Genomic DNA, 21,246 nt, shown 5'->3' with positions numbered 1-21,246 from the left:
GGAAAACAGACACCGGCATAAGTGAGTGTCCGGTTTTCAACCCGCGAGCCACGGGCTGATTTTTAATTTTAACTTTTTTTTTTTTTTTTTTTTTTTTTTTACTTTTGGGGCTTCCAACTTAATATCGCCATGATATTAAGTCGGAGGGTGCACAGCACTTCCCCGGCACCGGCAGAAATTAACGCCAGCCTTTGGGCAGGCATTAATTTCTGAAAGTAAAATGTGCGGCTTGGCTGCACATTTTACTTACTGTATCGCGTGGGAATAACTAATAGGGCCATCAACATGCATTTGCATGTTGCGGGCGCTATTAGTTTCAGGGGGGGGTTGGACGCGCGTTTTCGACGCGCTATTACCCCTTACTGAATAAGGGGTAAAGCTAGTGCGTCGAAAACGTGCGTCCAAATGCGGTTAACAGTGCGCTCTGTACTGTATCAGCCTGTATGTTTTCAATCATTTCAGGCTTATGAGTTAGCTGACTGCTGATAAACAACCCACTCTTAACAATTAAATCAAATGTGCACAATCCTGGTCCTCAAAGACCACAAACAAGATATTCACAGTGAATTTCTACATATTGCCATTGCTTTGCTACCTGGAAAACCAGACCTGTCTGCAGATCAAGACTGTACGCTTCTGGATTCAATTGAGTGGCTGACCTAGAGAGAGAGCTGCCAACTAGTCAGAAGTGAGGCTCTGGAGGCAACACTATGCATGCCCAGTGCATTCTGCTTTTGACTTTGGGCAGTATTAACTTTTAAAAAATCATTAAAAATTCAAAAACTTACTGAAGTTAGGTGCAGGGACAGGGAACTCCTGGCTCCTGAGAACAGTAAGCCAGTCAGGTGTCAGAACACCCCTAATGAATACTGCAATATCTCATGCACATTAATTAGAGATATTCTGAAAACATTGCCATTTCATGGCCCTTGAATACCGGAGGCTCTCCAACACTGGTTTTAGGATTGCAATAAAATCACACTCTGAGATATCACTGGCTTTCTGTGCCTTGGCGTCTGAGTTCCAGATATTAATTTGCTGGTACATGCGCATTCTGCTAATTTGAAATAGGTAAGTTCTAGCTATTTGCAAGCAGAAGACCCAATCCAGGTATTGAACTATTGGCCTTCCTCATGGGTACGCACAGTACTATGACTGAGCTGGCCCAGGAACGATACTGACTTGTTTAATAAAACTTTTAACAATTAGTGTAAGAGTTTGGCAGAGGTCTAAGCCTGAAAGCACATGATCTGAGCACACATCTACAAACAAACATACATCTAGAAATAGATCTCATGAAAGGAGATCAGGACAAGTACTAAAATAGGAGCAAGAGTCTGGTTTCAGAGGTTGGCAGAAGGGCAAAGGCAACTAATACCTGTACTAATCATTTCCACAGTACTCCACAAACACAAAAGTAGTGTTTATAGAGAAAAAAAAAAGTCTTTAATTATGTTACTAATCCACTTTAAGCCCATTTAAGGGGAAAATATGCAAATAAATCCGCTTTGAAAATTATCCCAACAAATCTACCAGCACACAGTTGCTAAAATGTTTATACAAGTTTACAGAAAGAAAGATTTACCTGCATCCATTTGAAAATCCATAAAGCATTTGTGCAAGTGCAAACCCCTCCCTAACTCGGTCCCTGGGAACTCTTCTGCTCAGTCTGGGTAAAACTTTCACACGGAGCAGGACATACGATAGACCGTAAGCTTGCATGCACACTGGGTGGGCAGTTTTGTAAATGACCATTTCTCTGGCTACAAGAGTTTTACCCACAGATGGGACTTTGAAAATTCCACTCTCCAGATCCCTATGAATGGGACTAAGCTCAAAAAGTCAAGTTAACAACTACGACGCTCAATGGGCAGATTTCATTTTCTTTCGTTCTTAAGGAGAGGGGGGGGGGGGGCACATCAAGGGCGCCCTCTTTCTCCACTTTCATATGTATTAACAGCTGAATCGTTGGCTATGAAGACTGAGAAGTTGTCTGCACATTAGTGGTTTTTCTCTTGGTAAAACAGAACAGCAAATCTACTTATTTGCACAAAATATCCTTTAGTTTGTGACTAATCCTATTGACACTTTACCCTTTATAATGCAAATTTTAAGATTTTGGCTCCTTTGCAGGTCTGTTCATTAATTACCATAAATCTGAAGCATTGGATTTAGAGCCTTCCATTCAGGCTAACTCGCCTGGTGTTTTTCATTTATGATGGGTTACGTCATATTTTACAAATTTAGAGCCTATTTTTAAAAAAGTATTTACTCGAGGAAATGGCTTTGGAAAATTGCTACAATAATGTGTTCCACTTACACATGTATCTCCTTTGAAAGTTACCCCCTTATGTTTGGGTCGGCCACGCAAAAAATCGGCAGCCTGTGTGCGCCGAGCCGCGCAGCCATCCTCCGTTCCCTCCGAGGCCGCTTCCTTCTGGCCCCCACCCACCTTCCCCTCCCTTCCCTTACCCAACCCACCCCTAATTCCCCCTCCTACCTTTATTTTACAAGTTACGCGTGCCCAAGGCAGGCGTAACTTGTGCACGCCGGCCAGCTGCCGGCGTGCCATGTTCCGGTCCGGAGGCTGCGGCCACGCCCCCGGAACTCCCCTGGTCCGGAACCACGCCCACGGCCCCCGCCCCCCAAACCCCAGGAAAGCCCCGGGACTTAGGCTCGGCACGCGCAGGGGGTGGAAGGGGAAGCTTTTCGGGGGTTACGCGCGTATCCCTTTGAAAATCTGCCCCATTGGTGTTTGAAGTCTTTAGTAATTGTCTTTCTTTGGAAAAATAAGGCCAGGCGCACAAGTTATCACAACCACCAAATAACTAGCTATGGGAAATTGCACAAATTATGTTGGAAAAACATGCTGTTAAAAAACCAACCTTTATTAAACTAATGGTTATTTAATTGAAGTAGAATTTATTTCTTTTAGGTATTTTTAAACAGAAACAAAGACCTCAGAACTGGTAAATCGGGTTTGTTAACCAAGATTTTTTGGAACCAATTTATACACACTGTTTGAAAATATCTTATAACCTGGATTCAATTTGTTACAATTATTGAACAACAGAAAATTGTTGATCTTCAGGATTACTAAGTTACTCTTTTTAAGAGTGAAAGTGCTTTTAGTAAAAATTAAAAAAAGAGAAACATCATAAAGACCTATGATTGAGCTCACTGGTTCCAAAAAATCTTGGTTAACAAACCCGATTTACCAGTTCTGAGGTCTTTGTTTCTGTTTAAAAATACCTAAAAGAAATAAATTCTACTTCAATTAAATAACCATTAATTTAATAAAGGTTGGTTTTTTAACAGCATGTTTTTCCAACATAATTTGTGCAATTTCCCATAGCTAGTTATTTGGTGGCAATATATTGGACGCTAGCTGGTCCCTGTTTCTTGTTATATTAGCACAAGTTATCACAGCCTGCTCCAGGATCATTCATTACATGATATAAAGTCAAGATATGCCATACTGGGTCAGACCAAAAGGTCCATCAAGCCCAATATCCTGTTTCCAACAGTGGTCAATCCAGGTCACAAGTATCTGGGTCATGATCCCAAGGGGCAGATAATTCGTGGGCTAAGCGGCTTGGAACCTAACAATGGATTTCTGCAACTCCACCTTAATAATAGTTAATGGACTTCTCCTCCAGGAACTTTTCCAAACCTTTCTTAAATGGAAGCTACACTAATAGCTTTCACCACATCCTCTGGCAACGAATTTCAGAGCTTAATTATATGTGGAGTAAAAATTTTTTCCCCTATTACTTTTAAATGCATTACCTAGTAACTTCATTGCATACCCTAGTCCTTGAACCTTTAGAAAGAGTAAACTGATCAACGTTTACTCTTTCCATTGCACTCATTTTATAGACTTCTATCATATCTCCCCCTCAGCCATCTTTTTTCCAAGCTCAAGAGACCTAACCTCTTTAGCCTCTCTTCATAGGAATTGTTCCATTCCCTTTATCATTTCAGTCACCCTTCTCTGTACCTTTTCTAATTCTGCTATACCGTTTTTGAGATGTGGTGATCACAACTGCACCAATACTCAAAATGAGGTTGCACCATGGAGCGAATCAGAGGCATTATGATATTCTCGGTTTTATTCTCCATTCCTTTCCTAACAATCCCTAGCATTCTATTTGATTTCTTGGCTGCTGCTGCACACTAAGCAGACGATTTCAACGTATTTTCAATGATACGTACTTGCCAGGTTCTTATGGCCTGGATTGGCCACTGTTGGAAACAGGATGCTGGGTTTGATGGACCCTTGGTCTGACCCAGTATGGCATTTTCTTATGTTCTTATGATAATGTCTAGAATTGTTTCCTGAGTAGCGACTCCTAATGTAGAACCTTGCATTGTGTAGCCCATAATTTGGGTTACTCTCCCCTAAGTGCATCACTTTGTACTTATCCACATATTAAATTTCATTTGCCATTTCCATGCCGGTCTCCCAGTTTTGCAAGGTCCTCTTGTAAGCCACAATAGGACACTGCTCCTTATCCCATGACTTTTTAAATTTCTTAAGAAGTCTCACGAGGGACTTTATTAAATGCTTTCTGGAAATCCAGATACACTATATCAACTGGCTCTCCTTTAACCTCATGCTTTTTTATACCCTCAAAAAAATGTAGCAAATTTGTGAGGCAAGACTTCCTTTGGCTAAATCCATGTTGGCTTTGTCCCATCAAACTCTGCTTATCTATATGTTCAGCAATTTTGTTCTTTATGATAGTTTCTACCATTTTGCCTGGTACAGATGTCAGACTCACTGGTCTATAATTTCCTAGATCACCCCTTGATCCCTTTTTAAAAACTGGTGTTACCGGAAGACTGGAGGGTTGCCAATGTATCATAGATACAGTTAATGATTGTGAACATGCTATTGGAAATTTGCAAACTATCTAATTTCTCATTCTTTCAGCACGCTAGGATATATACCATGTGGTCCAGGTGATTAGCTACTCTTTAGTTTGTTAATTTGCTCTAGTACATCTTTGAGGTTCACCGAGATTTGTTTCAGTTTCTCTACATCAGGGGTAGGGAACCTATGGCTCGCGAGCCAGATGTGGTTCTTTTGATGGCTTCATCTGGCTCGCAGACAAATCTTTAATAAAAAAGTAAAAATCTTAGGGGGTGTCAGGAGGGTGGGGTTTTTTGTTAGATTTTTACTTTATTAAAAATTTGTCTGCGAGCCCTTGACCCCCGCTGGACCACCAGGGACTTTTGGCAGGTCTTGGGGGGGGGGGGGGGGTTGTAGTAAATTAATTTGGTAGGTCTTGTATGGCTCTCACGGAATTACATTTTAAAATATGTGGCGTTCATGGCTCTCTCAGCCATAAAGTTTCCCGACCCCTGCTGTACATCATCACGTCTGAATATCATTTTTGGCCTGGGTATCTCTTACATCTTCCTCAGTGAATACTGAAGCAAAGAATTCATTCAGTCTCTCTGCTATGGCTTTTTCACCCCTGTCCTTTTTACCCCTTGATTATCTAATGGTTTAACAGACTCCCTTGCAGACTTTTCACATTGAATATACACCAAAAAAATTTTATTATGCGTTTTTGCTTACATGGCAAGCTTCTTTCAAAATTCTCTCTGCCTTCCTTATCAATGCTTATGTAGTTTCCTGTTTTCATTTGGATCTTTTTTCCATGTCTTGAAAAGTTTCTTTTAGCTATTATAGCCTCTCTCATCTCACCTTTTAACCATGTTGATAGTCATTTAGCCTTCCTTCCACCTTTTCTAATGCATGAAATACATCTGGTCTAGGTTTCCAAGATGGTATTTTTAAACAAAGTCCCTGCCTGATCTAAACTCAACCTTTTCAGTCACGCCATTCCGTTTTTTCTTAATCATTTTCTTCATTTTATCATAGGCGCTTTTTTGAAAGTTAAATGCTTTTGCAGTAGATTTCTTTAATGCCCTCTTTCCAATTAAGTCAAATTTGATCATGTTGTGATCACTACTGCCAAGTGGCTCCGATACTGTTACCTCTTGCACCAAATCCGGTGCTCCACCAAGGACTAGGTCTAAAATATTTCCCCTTCTTGTTGGTTCTTGTACCAGCTGCTCCATGATGCAGCAATTTATTTCGTTTAGGATCTTTACCTCTCTAGAATGTCCTGATTGTAAAATTCTCGCAATCAATACTGGGGCAACTGAAATAGCCCATTTTTACTGTGCTGCTGATTTTGTTAACTTCCCTAATTTATTTTAGCATTTCATTGTTTATTCAGTAACACACTCCCACTGCTATTTTAGTTCCCTTTTCACCTGGAAAATCTATCCATAAAGATTCAATGTTGCACTTTTTGTTTCCTGCAGAACTTTTATCCTGTTTGACTTAATGCCCTCTAATATATAGTGCCACCCCTCCACCAATTTGATCCACCCTATAATTTCAATAAAATTTGTACCCTGACATCACAGTGTCCCATTGGTTACCCTCCTTCCACCAATTATAGCTGCCACTTCATCCACTACTATATACCAACTCTCCCATCTTATTTTTTTTTTTTTTAGACTTCTAGCATTTGTATACATTTCAAAGTAGGTTTTCTGTTTGAATTAACAACCTACTCATCAGCTGAATGGGGTAATTTGGAATTTTTGTGCGCTCTTTACTTAAAGATACCTTATCCACTTTGGCATCTATTGCAATTTCTCTACCAGGAAGCCTTCATTTCCATGTTCTTTTAGTATCCTTCAAAGATACATCACTCCGAACCATGTGCTCCTGAGCAACTGTCTGCTTCCCCCCTACCCCCCCCATCATCTAGTTTAAAAGCTTCTCTCTCTCATTTTTTCTTTTTTTTTTTAAAGGTTAAGTGCCAGCAGCCTGGTTCCACTCTGATTAAGGTGGAGCCCATTCTTTTGGAAAAGGCTCCCCCCCTTTTCCCTAAAATGATGTCCAGTTCCTAACAAACCAAACAATTTTGAACTTTTCTCTTTTCAAATGCTTAGGTTTTCCTTTCCTGTACTGGAACATACTTTATTGCACTGGCTGAGAGTGGGGGGGAGAGATAGCTCTTGCTGCAGAAATCTGATTTGACCTGTAATTAGGGAACGCCTCGGACACTTGTTTGGAGGATTTGAAATTTAAATGGTGCCCTTGTTGTTTGGATTCCTAATATCCAACGATTGTTATTAAAGACCATGCTTGAGTGAAGTTTTTAAAATCTTCCGTCACACCCCCCCCCCCCCCGACCCCTTCCCCCCACCAGAAGACTGTCTAACTGTGAATTTTGTCTGAAAGTGTAACACAAAAACTCTAGTCCAGTTTGGCTTGAGAAGTTTGCAAAGATATTGTTTGCACTCCCTGGGCTGCTGCTGAGGGCAAATTCACAGAAGAGGGAAAGGTTGGTATCTTCTCCTTGAATAGAAGGACTGTCTTTCGTATATACTGAGGATGAGGGTTTTTAAGACACAGAACGTTGTTCCGTTGTTGCCACTGATAATGCCAGGAGAGTAGCAAAATGATCCTTAAACAGATCTATTCTATCTTTCACTTTTCTCCAAAGAGATTTTCTTCTGTACAAGGATCATCAGCCATTTTCTCATGTACATCTTCACAGAGTCCTGAAGCTCTAAGCCAAGAGAATCTTCTGGCTGCAATGGCCGATACAGAAGTCCTATAACCAGCGTCAAAAGCTTTATAAGCTCTGACATAAGGTGGAGAGCCAGCCTGCTTGTGTGCGCGCGTGGGAGCCTGCTGGCGTGCCTGCGCTTGACTGGGAGCCTACCCAGGTACGTGCGAGATTGAGCGTGTGGGTGTGAGAGCCTTTATGTGCGAGAAAGAGTGCGCATAAGGGTGTGACAGAGATAGAGAGCGAGCATGTGGGAGTGAGACCCTGTGTGTATGAGGAAACAAATGGGTGAGTGGAGCCGGTGTGAGAGACAGCATGTGAGAATGGGAGCCTGTGTATGTGCAAGAGAAAATGGCAGCCTGCTTGTGACGGCCTGTGTGTTGGTTTGGAAATGTGAAGCTGTGTGTGACAAAAAACATGTAAAAGTGAGAACCTGTGTGAGTGGGGGGGAATTGGGTCTGCATGTGAGAGACCATATTTGCCATACCATGCTAAGTTCTAGGTGTCTTTTTTGTAGGGGTTTGTATTACTTGACAAAGCGTTTGGCAGTGGAGGGAGCTTGTTTTTCTGTCTATAAATACACAATAACATATAAAAAGTAAACAAAGAACATTTAACAGAAACATCACATCCTGTCACGTAATAAAATATCAGTACATTCTTTTATGAGTCCTCCTTCCAAAAATGCAGATATCACAACTACAATAAAGAAGCAATCATAATAATCATAAGAACATAAGATTTGCAATGGGTGTAGAATGAGACTAGAACATGCAAATAAATAAAAAATTTATATACACATACATACACACACTCAAAAGAATATATTGATATTTTATTACGTGACAGGATCTGATGTTTGTTAAATGTTTTGTTTACTTTTTACATGTTATTGTGTATTTATAAACTGCAATAAATATAGCAAATTTAATTCAGTTTAAGGCATTTGTAATATTAAGTGCTTGACACAGAATTAAAATATATTTTAAAAATGTCACTCATGATGCATGACAGCTGTTGCATAGTACTTAGAAATCCACTGCAGGATGCATGCTAAGGCATTCATTTATTGATAAAGAGTACAACTAGTAGGGCCTAGACCTATATATCTACTGCCCACCCACAATAACCTTGGGCTCCCCCCAAAATTCAGTTCTGATTACACCACTGCTGCCAACTTTACTGTGAGGTCGGAACTGAGAGGGGCCATCAGCTTTTACAACAGTACAGAGTCCTGCACAGTGCCCAGTTCCAACTTCAGAGGAAAGCTGGCAAAAGAGGCAGCAGGTAAAAAGTACTGTTTGCCCAATTTCTTTTGCAGATTACAGGCAATCCTGGGGGGGGGGGGGGGAAGGGGGAGAAGTGTCAGGGACAACAGGATTAAACCTGAAAATGCTGGAGATGCAACAGTGAGCCATAGCAAACTTCAGTTCATGAATAATTCTGAAGGGCGCTATCAAGTGAATTAGTGTAAGAAAGCCATGCCTCCATAAGATCCCTACTGGGCTAGCTCTGGTTGTGTCAAATTGTGGATTGAATCGAAGGAACCCCAGCCTAACATACTTCTGCTGATCCAACTGTCTTTGTGGCTTTCGCTATGGGAAAATCTTGTTTGTTCAGCTTAATAAGCCCTGGCAACCACCTGTACCTCAAGGGCTTGATCCTCAGGGAATAGATGGCGGCTGCAGGCCAAAAATCACCTAACCCAGTCTCAATAATACCCGACTTCCACCAAGGAATACTTCTTGTCCAGGTGTGGTATCTCCTCCCGGGCTCGCTGATAAAAATTTGGGAACCACTGCTCTGTTCACTTAAGCTGTGTAGCTATGAGTGGAAAAGTAAATAAACACATGCGAAATGTGGGGCCATGTAGTTTATGTATGCAAGAGATGTGAAAATAAAGTAAGACTGAAAGGCAAAGACAGATGTGCTGAGCAAGTTACGACTGTCTGGTAGAAGAGTCTGGTGAAGAGTTTTTAAAAAGATATATTATGATCTGCTGCAGAAAACATGGTATATTCCCTTTAAAAGAAGATGCTGCCAGGGGTTTTTAGGCAACAGAAGGTTGTCATCTTTATATTTCATAGCAATTGATTAAAAAAAAAAAAGAGAGAAAAATGAAGTTAATGGAGGTGATAAAATTACTCCCTTTGGCTATATGTAGCTGCACCAAACCCTGAGATACAGGATTTTGGATTCATAGTGTCTAAGATAAAACAGGAGTCTGTGTGTGATATAATTCGTTGAAGGCGGCTGTAAAGGCAGAGCAGAAGGCATGACTGCTGAATTTTTTTGTGCCTCCACCTCCTGAGTCTTTTTGAATTGCACAGAACATTTTTTTTATCTTATGTATCGGCTAAGCAGACCTTTTTTTATTACAGTTATTTGGCAATACCCAAATTTCCAGAGATATTCATCCACCAGTGTCTAAGCAGGATGGAGTAAGATCCTGTCCTTCTCCCATACCATGCACCCATTTTTCCTTAAGATTCTCCCCCAAATCTTCTCCTTGCGCCCTCTCCGAAATGCTCTACCACAGCATTCCCACTCTATGTAGCCCATGCATAAGCTACTGCTCCCTGCATTTCTGCCTTTTATGGCTACAAGGGAGCCAACTCTTCTTGTAGGGCTACAAAAAAAAAAAAAATCCCAGTGAAAGCTTTCATGTGACCATATAGCTTCAAGTCCAGGACAAGCTGAGCCAGACCTGGATTTTGCAAGTAGAGGCATAGTCCTGTTTTTCTTTTGCTACATGATCTTTGGCCTCTGCTGGGGATGGGGAAAAATAAATAAATAAAAGAATCAGACTGTACAAGTCTCTCCGTTTTTTGCTTTGCAGGTAAAAATTGATTGCTAGAATAATAATTAAAAAAAAAATGAATATATATTTCTTTTAAAAAATATTTAAGATAATTTTTTAATTGCAAGAAATATTCAAATTGCTTGCAATTAAGCAGAATGCCATTTTTCCCCCTTATCGTGAAATATTTGCAGGTTTGCCATCTGCTTTAAATTATGGAGAGGACCCTCTAACAGACAGACATGAAAACTGGTTTTCTAAATATACAAATATTGATAGAAACCTACTGTATAAAATAAAGTCAACATTATATTGTTACAGCTGCAATGCATTAAACTGGATAGAGAAGTAAAAAATTCCCCAAATGCCTGACATTTTGGTATCAAAGGGTTTCCTTGCAGCATTTCATATTATCCTCCAGAATCTAAAGTCTTTTAGTAATGAAAACTGTACTTTAACAAGAATGGTGCCCTGATATTTTACCAACATAAAGAAACGGCAGCCATCTCCGACGTGGAAAAAAGGCCATAAATATGTACAGGCCTATAATAACCATCCCATGCTTAGCATGGAAGAGACTTACATGAAGTAGATGAGTAGAAAGATGTGTCTTTCACTCAGGGCCACACTGATTACATGGCCATTATAGTTCGCCTGAAACTGGCTTTCCAGCTCTTCCCACTAAACACACACATTTTCCCTAAACAGACAATTCAACTGGTACTTGTTCACCCTGCAGCCAGCCCTTTTTTTTTTTTTTTTGTGGAGAATGTGGCTGTTGCAGATTTTAGCTGGGCCACAGCATCCAACTGCGAGAGCCTGCCTATATCAATCGGGGTGAAAAAGCAGGCGGTGTGGAGAAAGTAGGGGAGAGAGATCACGATCACGTAAGAGGCTGAGAAGGAAGAGTTGGGGATAGGGAGGGTGGCAGAGGTTGGTAACGAGAGGAGAGGAGGGAAGAGGGAGAGAGGTTTGCGGGGATGACTAAGACAGTACTCATGGAGGAATTCTATGACCGTATGGCCAATCTAGTCTGCCCTCATGTCCAAATAATTTAGCATTATAATTCCCATCACTTCTGTAGAGATCCCCTGTATTTGTATCATGGTTTCCTCAATTCAGATATTGTTTTTGTCTCCACCACCTCCACTGGGAGGCTGTTCCACGCATCCACACTCAAAGAAATATTTCCTAGTTTTATTCCTCATTACATGACCCCTCATTTTAATGTCTCCTTTCCATTAAACAAGGCTCATCTCATCTGCATGGAAACCTTTGAGATGTTTGAATCTCTCTACCATATCTCCCCTCTCTCGCCTTTCCTCCAGGGCGTACATGTTTCGATATTGAAGTCTATCCCCATATGATTTTAGAACAAAGATCACTGACCATTTTAGCAGCCACCCTCTGGACTAACTCTATCCTGTTTATATTCTTTTGATGGTGAGGTTTCCAAAATTGTACACAGAATGCCAATGAAGTCTCACCAGGGTCCTATACAGGGGCAAAATCACCTCCCTTTTTCTGATGACCATGCCTCTCCCTATGCAGTCAAGCATCTTTCTGGTTTTTACCAGCACTTTATCCACCTGTTTGGGCACCTTAAGATTATCAGATACAATCTCCCCCAGATCCCGCACTTCCTTTGTGTTTAGAAGAATTTCACCTCCAATACTGTATCTTTCCCTTGGGATTTTGCATCCTAAATGCATTACTCTGCACATTTCAGCATTAAATCCAGGCCTTAAACCATTCCTCAAGCTTCACTAGATCCCTCCTCATGTTTTCCACACCTTCCTGGCTGTCCACCCTGTTACAGATTTTGGTATTATCAGCAAAGAGACAAACCTTTCCCGATGATCTTTCTTTAACGTCGCTCACAAAAATGTTGAAAAGAACCGGTCCAAGGGCCAAACCTTGAGGCACACTGCTAGTAACCCCTTCCTCAGAGAAAATTCCTTTTACCACTACCCGTTGTTACCTCCCACTCAGCCAGTTTCTAACCCAGTCGATCATTCTAGGTTCCATACCAAGGATGCTCAATAAGTCTCCTCTGCCTAACCATGTCAAACGCCTTACTGAAATCCAAGTACACTACATCAAGCCCTCTCCCTTGATCCAACTCCCTGGTCACCCACTCAAAGAAATTGATCAGATTCATCAGATAAGGTTTACCTCTGGTAAAACCATGCTGCCTCAAATATTGCGATCCATGGATTCCAAAAACTGCACCATCCTCTGTTTTAGCAGTGATTCCATTAGTTTGCTCACCACAAATGTCAGACTAACTGGTCTGTAGTTCCCCCAGACTCCTCCTTACTTCCACTTTTATGAACAGTAACAGCATCTGACCTTTTCCAGTCCTCTGGGACTACTGCAGACTCTACAGAAGCATGGAAAAGGTTGACCAGCGGAGCTGCCAGAAGATCTCTATGTTTCCTTGGTACCCTTGGATATATCTCATCCAGCCCCATCACCTTATCTACTTTTAAGTTTAGTTAGCTCCTCACGGACGCATTGCCCTGAAAATCGACTGAGGTTTACCTCACAGCCAGTGTTATGTGTGTGTTTCATGTGGTCCTCCTCCAGGCCCTTTCACAGTAAAGACTGAACAGAAATAACTGTTAAGCAATTTTGCTTTTTCCCTATTAGCCTCTAAATATTCCTCCCCTTCACCCTTGAGTTTCACAATGCCACTTTTGTACATCCATCGAACAGTCTTGTCACCCCATTTTACCGTATTTGCTTTATCTGCTTGCATTTGATTTTTGCATTCCTACTTTCCCAGCTTCTCTTAATTTTTCCAGATATTGTCAGCTGTCTTCCCTTTTCAGCTACTACTTTAAAAAAAATCACAGCAGTCTTTCCTCTTCCCTTTATTTCCTTTCCTAAGAATTAGTTGCCCTTATATCTCCTTTGAGTTTTGCCCACTGCCCTTCTAATTCCAACAGATTTTCCCATCCAGCTATAGGACTCCTTGAGGTACTCTCCCATTTTAAGAAAAAGTTAGTTTTCTTGAAGACTAAGACCCTTGCCTTAGAACGAACCATGATCTCTTGCTTCCTAATACTGAACCACACCATCCTGTAGTCAACGGATCCCATATCATCCACGACATTAAAAATACTGTCCCCGATGGAGAGCACTAGGTACAGTATTGCCCCTACCAGTTGACAAAACAGCTCTCCTTGCACAGAATCCAGGATTTCCCTGTTTCTAGAAGATACTGCAGCTGAGTCATCCCAATCAACACCTGGCAGACTGAAATCTCCTAGCAATAGCAGCTCCCCTTTCACAGCAATCCTATGCATATCCTCCATTAAATCTCTATGATGGAGGTCTGTATATTACACCAATAAAAATGGATGTCACATTCCCTCTTTCCAGATTAACTCAGTGCCTCCTCCTTATCTCAAACACAACACTGCTGTTTTAATATTATGGCTTGCAAAAGTATTCAACCCCCCCCCCCCCCAAAAAAGTCAGATGTGTGTGGATTACAAATGACACAGACATACTGTCTGGAACAATCTGTATTTTGCAAACCAGTATGTTCTTAAATTAAAATTTTCAGAGTCACAATTCATTATTTTTCTGCATTTTTGTAAGAAAAAATAAACTTAAAAATGCAGCTTGCATAAGTATTCAACCCCTCTGCTATGGAAGCTCCAAATTTACACAGATGAAAGATAGTGCCTTAACAACTGGCCTCTATCTGTGAATCGTTTAAAAAAAAAAAAAGTCAGCTTTTCTAAATAATAGACCCCCTAATTCCAGTACCATTGGTCAGATTGTGAATCTGAAGGAATGATGTGAAATTGAAGACCAAAGAGCATACCAAGGAAAATAAAGATAAAATTTATAGACATGCACAGGATAGGAAGAGGCTACAAAGTAATCTGAGATAGCCATGGGACCAATCATTGCTTTGCAACTCTGTCAAAAGGTAGATAAGCAGTGCCTACTGAACAATGTTTACCGAATGGAGAGTCCTTATCTCTGATGCAGAAAAAAAAAGGTCTTTGACAGAATCAACTATCTATTTATGATGGAATCTTTGAAACATGGTTTTGAAGGTCAATTTCTTAAGATTGCAAAGATTTTGTATTCTTTTCCAAAAGCTTCATTCTGTTAATGGGGCATTTTCAGAGGAAATCTCACTACAAAGGGCCACAAAGAGGAACCAGTTTCCTCAGTTATATTTTTAGACACTTTTCTTCATACATTACGTAACCATGAGGGGATCCCAGGTATTTCTCTAGGCCTTCGCAGACTATATTCTTCTGTATATATCTGACCTTCTTGTTACTCAATGTAATTCTTGAATTTCGGAAATTTAGTATGCATTCTGGTTTAAAAAAACCAAAAACTTAGTTTAGACAAATCTGAAGCCTTGCCGACTGGTAACTTTAACCCCAATAACTGAAATGGTTCTTTCCTTAAGTGGGCAAAAAATTCTCTTAAATATCTAGGTATAATTATTACTAGAGACTCTAATCTTATGCCCAAGTTTAATGTGTTGTAACTAATGAAAGTTACTGATAGAAAAGAAAAGAAGCCAAGGCCTTCAGGAAACTATTTTCTATAATTATATTCTATCATAATTATATTTTCTATAATTACTATAATGGGTAAAATTCAATTATTCTGTAGAATGATTTTATATAAAATGGTTATATGTTTTTCTACCATGGTGAGTGGGTATTCAGACTTCAGTGACAACATTTTTGGAAAGGGAAGTCTGGATTGCTGTGAAAGCCATGATGAGACCTCAGACTTAGGGTGGCTTGGGATTGCCCAATTTAAATTTTTACAATTTGGTAGCCAACCTCAGTCCTTGAGGAGATTAGTTGATAAACCCTTTGAGGTACATTTTAAAAAAAAGAGCACGCGGGCAGTAGTAACTTGCGTGCGCTGGCTGTCTTCTGGCGCGGCAGGCCCCGACACAGGCCGCTGTGTCGGGGCACTCGGCCACGCCCCCGGAACGTCCACACGCCCCCCAAACCGACACCATGCCCCCTAGCCACGCCCCGGGACTTGCGCGCACCGCCGAGCCTATGCAAAATAGGCTCAGCGCGCGTTTTAAAAGGGTTACGCGCATACCCCTTTTAAAATCCGGCCCTTTGAGTTTACACTACTCTTTCCATGTTACGCTTGGAAGATTCCCAGTTATTCCCACATCTAGTAATTTTGGTTCAATCTTTATGTAAAACCTGGAGATAGGTTTATAAAACTTTCATCTTGCATAGGCAATGCCCCCCCTTACCCTTAACGGTAATCGTGAACTTTTTTTTTTTTTTTTTTTTACCTGAAATGACTCATGGAATATTTCACAGATGGCATCAGTGAAGATTTTTCATTGTTTCTCAATTTTTGGACTCAGATGTAACAACTTCCCTTTCATGATCTGGTGACTCAGTATAGTCTGGATCAAAACAATTTCTACACAATTTGCAACTTAAGACATTATGTTCAGACTTTGCGTACTCCTCCCCCCCCTCGCTGGATACCCAGAATTGGTCTAATGTATTAGAGATCTTCAATGTTGTAGAACCCTTGCATTCCTCACTCTCAGCCTTACATATGTTACTCAAACAAGCAGACATCAGTGTTGTTTATTAAATAATTGTAATTACAAGACTTTAAAAATTTGACAAACAATTCTCTTATTGTTATTTATTTTTATTACTAGAGAATTGCCTATATTGTTTTAAAAGAAACAATATAAATGTATAATTAGTTGTTATATTTCACAGTTTCGGGCCCATCTTGCTTGTTTAACAAACATGGACCAATATATAAAATGTTGCAATGCAGTAGGAAACTTGAGCCATGCATTATGGACCAGTGTGTTAATTCAACATTTTTGGACTAAAGTGTTATATTGTGCATCACATGTGGTAGGACTTTGATTTACCATGAACCACAAAGTTTATTTTGAGGATTTCTCTCGTCTTCCTGTTAAAAGGCAGATATGTAAAGTTATGGCTACGAAAAGTTGGGTTTTTTTTTTTTTTTTTATTAACTTGTGAGAATTAGCTTATATTTTTGGAAGGAACCTCAAATTCCTAGTTTATAGCACTGGAGGACTGCCTTGCATAATCTAGCACTTATGGAAAAGATTTGAGCCAAAACCAGCTCTTTAAAAAAAAAAAAAAAAGAATTCTTACAAGTTTGGACTCTCTCACAAGGCTAGAAGTTTGCTTTTGAATTACATTGAATTGATTTTTTTTTTTTTTTTTTTTTTTTTAAATCAGATTTATTTATTTATTTTACCAAAAGTGAGTATTTTTCTTTTTCATATTCCTGTGTTTGGGGAGTGGGAGGTGGGAATTAATTCATAATGTACAATAAATCTGTTTGTCAGACATGGGATTATAAAGAGAAAAGACACCAACTATGATAAATTGTTAGGGATGCTAGATAAACATAGGTCAGAAGGACAGAAATGGGCAAGGCCTGCACCAATAGAAGTAGTTTTTGCCCAGGGTTAACCTCCACAGAAGGCAAATTCCATACTCTGTAAAGCTATTAGTCAAACATTTTGATTAGGGAGCAGTAGAATAGAGAGTTGGATCTTGATATTCACTCAGGGGTGGAAAAGGATATGGAAGAATGCACATAAATTTGTGTGTGCCCGTAGGGAAGAACTGATGATCAACTTATTGCTCCAAAGCTACAGATACCCTTTGTTCTTTAATACATTTTTTCTGACCTCTTCCCCTCTTTGATGGCGCAGTTGTGGACAAGTGGGCTCATAGTTGCATGTGTGCTGGGACTGTCCCTTTGTGCAACCCTTGTGGATGAGAGTGAATAGATGGGTACACCAAATTGTGGAGGGCTCAGTTACGTTTACGCCAGCCTTGTGTATGTTTGGATGGTGGGAAAAATCAACCTACAGATGTTGGCATTACACCCGACTCACACTGCTAGAATTTCAATTGCTATTCAGTGAAAGTCAGCATCTACCCTTGAACACTGCCACGGTCAGGTTCACGCTATTGCTCCAATTGAGAAAATGACGTACCTACTGAGAAATAATGTTTCATCCTATGACAAAATCTAGGATCGTTACTGGAAATTCTAACACGTTTAAGTGATGTTAATAATGCTTGAGGGGAAGCTAGGTAATGCATTGTGTTGTCATCCGTATCCTGTGTTGCTTGGTATTTTGAACAAATAAAAAGTTAAATTACTGATCTAACTGCAGGTCACATATTTGAGCAGAGGTGGAAAAAAAAATTAGAAAGAGGAGAAGTAGCATGCCACTTGAGCTATTTTGTTTATCCTTACCCTCCCGACAGTCTGGATTCTGCTTCTTCTCCCATTCCTCTCCTCCATGGAACAGTAATAGGATTGCACCAGCAGCAGCTGCTGCACCTCACTCTTCCCCAGGCCCCCACCGTAACTTGATGGACAGCACACATTGGTCTCCCAGGCCCCGAGGCATTTCAGCAGCTGCACCTTGCTTTCTTGAGTCCCCACATCAAACTCACTCTACTTGGGCTCCCCACCGGCACCACTTCCATTAGCTGCCAGGCCCAAAGTTTGAAGCACCAAGGCCACCTAATGCCTGTGAATTTAGTATCTGCACTGCTGCAGCAGATCCAAGGAAGAAGCAGATCCCACAATGCACTGGTATGAAAGTTCAAAAAAAACAGAAGTCAACAAGTCTGAAGAAATGTGATCATTTGGTAGCTCAGGGTAAGAACACAGAAAAGAGAGGGGTTAATTTTCAAAAGGATTTAAATGCATAAAGGAAACATAACAATTTTCAAAAGTTCATTTACGCGCTTAAATTGGATTTACCTGTATAAAACCCAGTTTTAAGCATATAACCACCTGCTTTTTCAAGGATGTTTTTCTTTATTATGCTTAACAGTTGCCACTAAATAAGAACATGCCATACTGGGTCAGACCAAGGGTCCATCAAGCCCAGCATCCTGTTTCCAACAGTGGCCAATCCAGGCTACAAGTACCTGACCGTACCCAAACATTAAATAGATCCCATGCTTCTAATGCCAGAAAATAAGCAGTGGCTATTCTCTAAAAGCTAAATTTTAAATCCCCCGCGTGCAGGGAAAACGGGGCTTACGCATGTGGCTGGGCCTTGCACGCACTGTGCGCATTTTAGAAGAGGCGCGGCCACGCACAAGAGCCAAGCCTCTATGGAGGGGCAGTCCCGAGGGTGGAGAGGGGCGGAGCTGGAGGCTGCCAGTACAGCAGCCATTTGCCGCTGTGCTGGAGGATTACGCGCCAGCAGGCTGCCGGCACAAGTTCCGAAATAAAGAAAACAACAAAAGGTAGGGACTTCAAAGGGGTCGGGGAAGAAGGAGGGGGTAGGAAAGTTCCCTCCCACTCTGCTCCTTAATTGGAGCGGACTAGGAGGGAACTGGGGGAGGCCCGATCCTGTTGCTGCACGTAAAGAGGGCAAATTCCCCCCCCCCCCATGCACGCCGGCCTCGATTTTATAACATGCGCGTGCATGTTATAAAATCGCGCGTGCTAGGTGGCGCACACATATGGAGGCACGCGCATATTTTTTAAAAATCCACCCTTAAGTAAACTTGACTAACAGTTTATGGTCTTCTCCTCCAGGAACTTGTACAAACCTAAGCTAACTGCCTTAACCACATCCTCTGGCAATGAATACTAGAATTTAATTATGCATTGAGTGAAAAAGAATTTTTACACGATTTGTTTTACATGTGCTACTTGCAAATTTCATGGCGTGCGCCTTAGTCCTTTTATTACCTTAAACGGTAAACAACCTATTCAATTTACCCGTTCTAGTCCTCTCATGATTTTATAGACCTCCATATCCCCCCCTCAGCCATCTCTTCTCAAAGTTGAACAGTTTTAACTTCTTTAGTCTTTCCTTGTAGAGAAGCCGTAGCATCTCCTTTAAAATTTTTGGTCGCCCTTCTCTGTACCTTCTCCAGTGCTCTATATCTTTTTTGAGATGCAGCGACCAGAAATGAACTCAGTACTCAAGGTGCGGTCTCACCATGGTGCGATACACAGGCATTATGACATTTTCCGTTTTATTCACCATTCCCTTTCTAATAATTCCTAACATTCTGTTTGCGTTTTTGATCGCAGCAGCCAATGATTTGAACGTATTGACGCCTAGATCTTTTTCTTGGGTGGGAGCTGCTAGCATGAACCCTACCATCGTGTAACTACAGCATGGGTTATTTTTCTCTATATGCAACACCTTGCACTTGTCTACATTAAGATAGTTACTTTCAAAATGGCATGCAGGCGCACATTGGCACACGAATGTTGGCCGGCACCCAGGGACATGGCCATTTTATAACCTACCGTGCATGTTATAAAATAGCCTGGCCGCACTCATGTGTGTGCCAGTGCATGCATGCCGCTTCTACCACTTCTTCCCTAAGTGCCCCTTTAACCCCTCAATCATCTAACGGTCCAACCGACTCCTTCACAGGCTTCCTGCTTTAGATATATATTTTTAAAAGTTTTTATTATGAGTTTTTGCCTGTAAGGCCAGCTTCTTTTCAAAATTCTCTCAGTCTATATTATCAGTGTTTTACATTTAATTTGTCAATGCTTATGCTTTTTCCTATTTTCTTCAGATGGATCCTTCTTCCAATTTTTGAAGGACATTTTTTGGATAAAATAGCCTCTTTCAAGGATATCCTTGTAAATGTATAATTAAGTTGCAGGATAATACTTATATTTTTTTTTTCAGTCCTGAACAGCTGCGGGAGTCTTTGAATGCTAGAGTCTCAGCCTCTGCTATTAATCTATGGAACTAGTGGGCCACATTGTGATTTGTGGGAAGTTCCATGCTGCAATTCTTTATGTTGCTATTGATCTCCTCTTGTTTTTTCTCCCCCCCCTCCCCAAAATTTCTTCTATGATTAATGAGAGATTGTAATTTTTTTTTTAAATAATTTGTCTTAATCTAATGTTTCCTTAATATGTACTCTCAATTTCTTTAACCAAACTATTATTTTGTTGTTGTAATATTAAAGATCAAAAAATATAAAGTAAAAAAAAAAATAGCCTCTTTCACCTCCCCTTTTAACCAAGATGGCAGCTGTTTGGCCTTCCTTCCACCTTTCTTAATGTATGGAATACATCTGGACTATGCTTCTAAGATGGTGTTTTTTAAACAACGAGGAAACCCCAAAGTAACTTTGTAAACTTAGAATGCCACTCACAATCTGCCAAAGTTTAAAAAGTTACTTTGGGGTTTCCTTTTTGGATGAAAGTTTTTCGGGCGTGGAAATCACAACTGGCTCTGTTTTTAAACAATGTCCATGTCTACTGTGCACGTGATCTTTGTAGCTGCACCTTTCAATACTTTTCTAACTTCCTTCCTCACTTTAGCAAAATCCCCCTTTTAAAAGTTTCGTGCTAGGGCTGTATATTTGCTTATTGTCACCTACTAGGCAATTTTAAAATATGATCACGTTATAATCACTGTTTGCCAAGTGGCCCCACCACCGTTAGCTCTCTCACCAAATCCTGCATTCAAATAAGAATTAGATCTAAAATAGCTTCTTCTCTTGTTGGTTCCTGAACCAATCATTTATTCCATCCAGAAACTTTACCTCTCTAGCATGTCCTGATGTTACATTTTACCTAGTAAATATTGGAGTAATTGAAATCTATTGTTGCACTAACAATTTGTTTAACTTCTCCTATTTCCCTTAGCATTTCACTTAAACTAGCATCCTAAGCTACTTACTAAATAATGCTGCATAGGTTTTCAGATTTTTACGATGATAAGTAGAGTAAAATAATCTAGCTCTTTAGAATCCAATTTCATTTACATATAATGCACTGTCATCCCACAGGGATACTACT

At 40.5% G+C, this 21,246-nt stretch overlaps 1 protein-coding gene across 1 annotated transcript in view; it reads right to left on the bottom strand.

Moving 5' to 3' along the window:
* Nucleotides 1-21,246, bottom strand: part of OAZ2 (ornithine decarboxylase antizyme 2) — an 87,564-nt gene that overhangs the window by 31,529 nt on the left and 34,789 nt on the right. The gene's annotated exons all lie outside the window — the stretch shown is intronic.

This window comes from Rhinatrema bivittatum, chromosome 13 (assembly GCF_901001135.1).
Source record: "Rhinatrema bivittatum chromosome 13, aRhiBiv1.1, whole genome shotgun sequence".
NCBI lineage: Eukaryota > Metazoa > Chordata > Amphibia > Gymnophiona > Rhinatrematidae > Rhinatrema > Rhinatrema bivittatum.
This window is presented reverse-complemented; position numbering and strand designations above follow the sequence as displayed.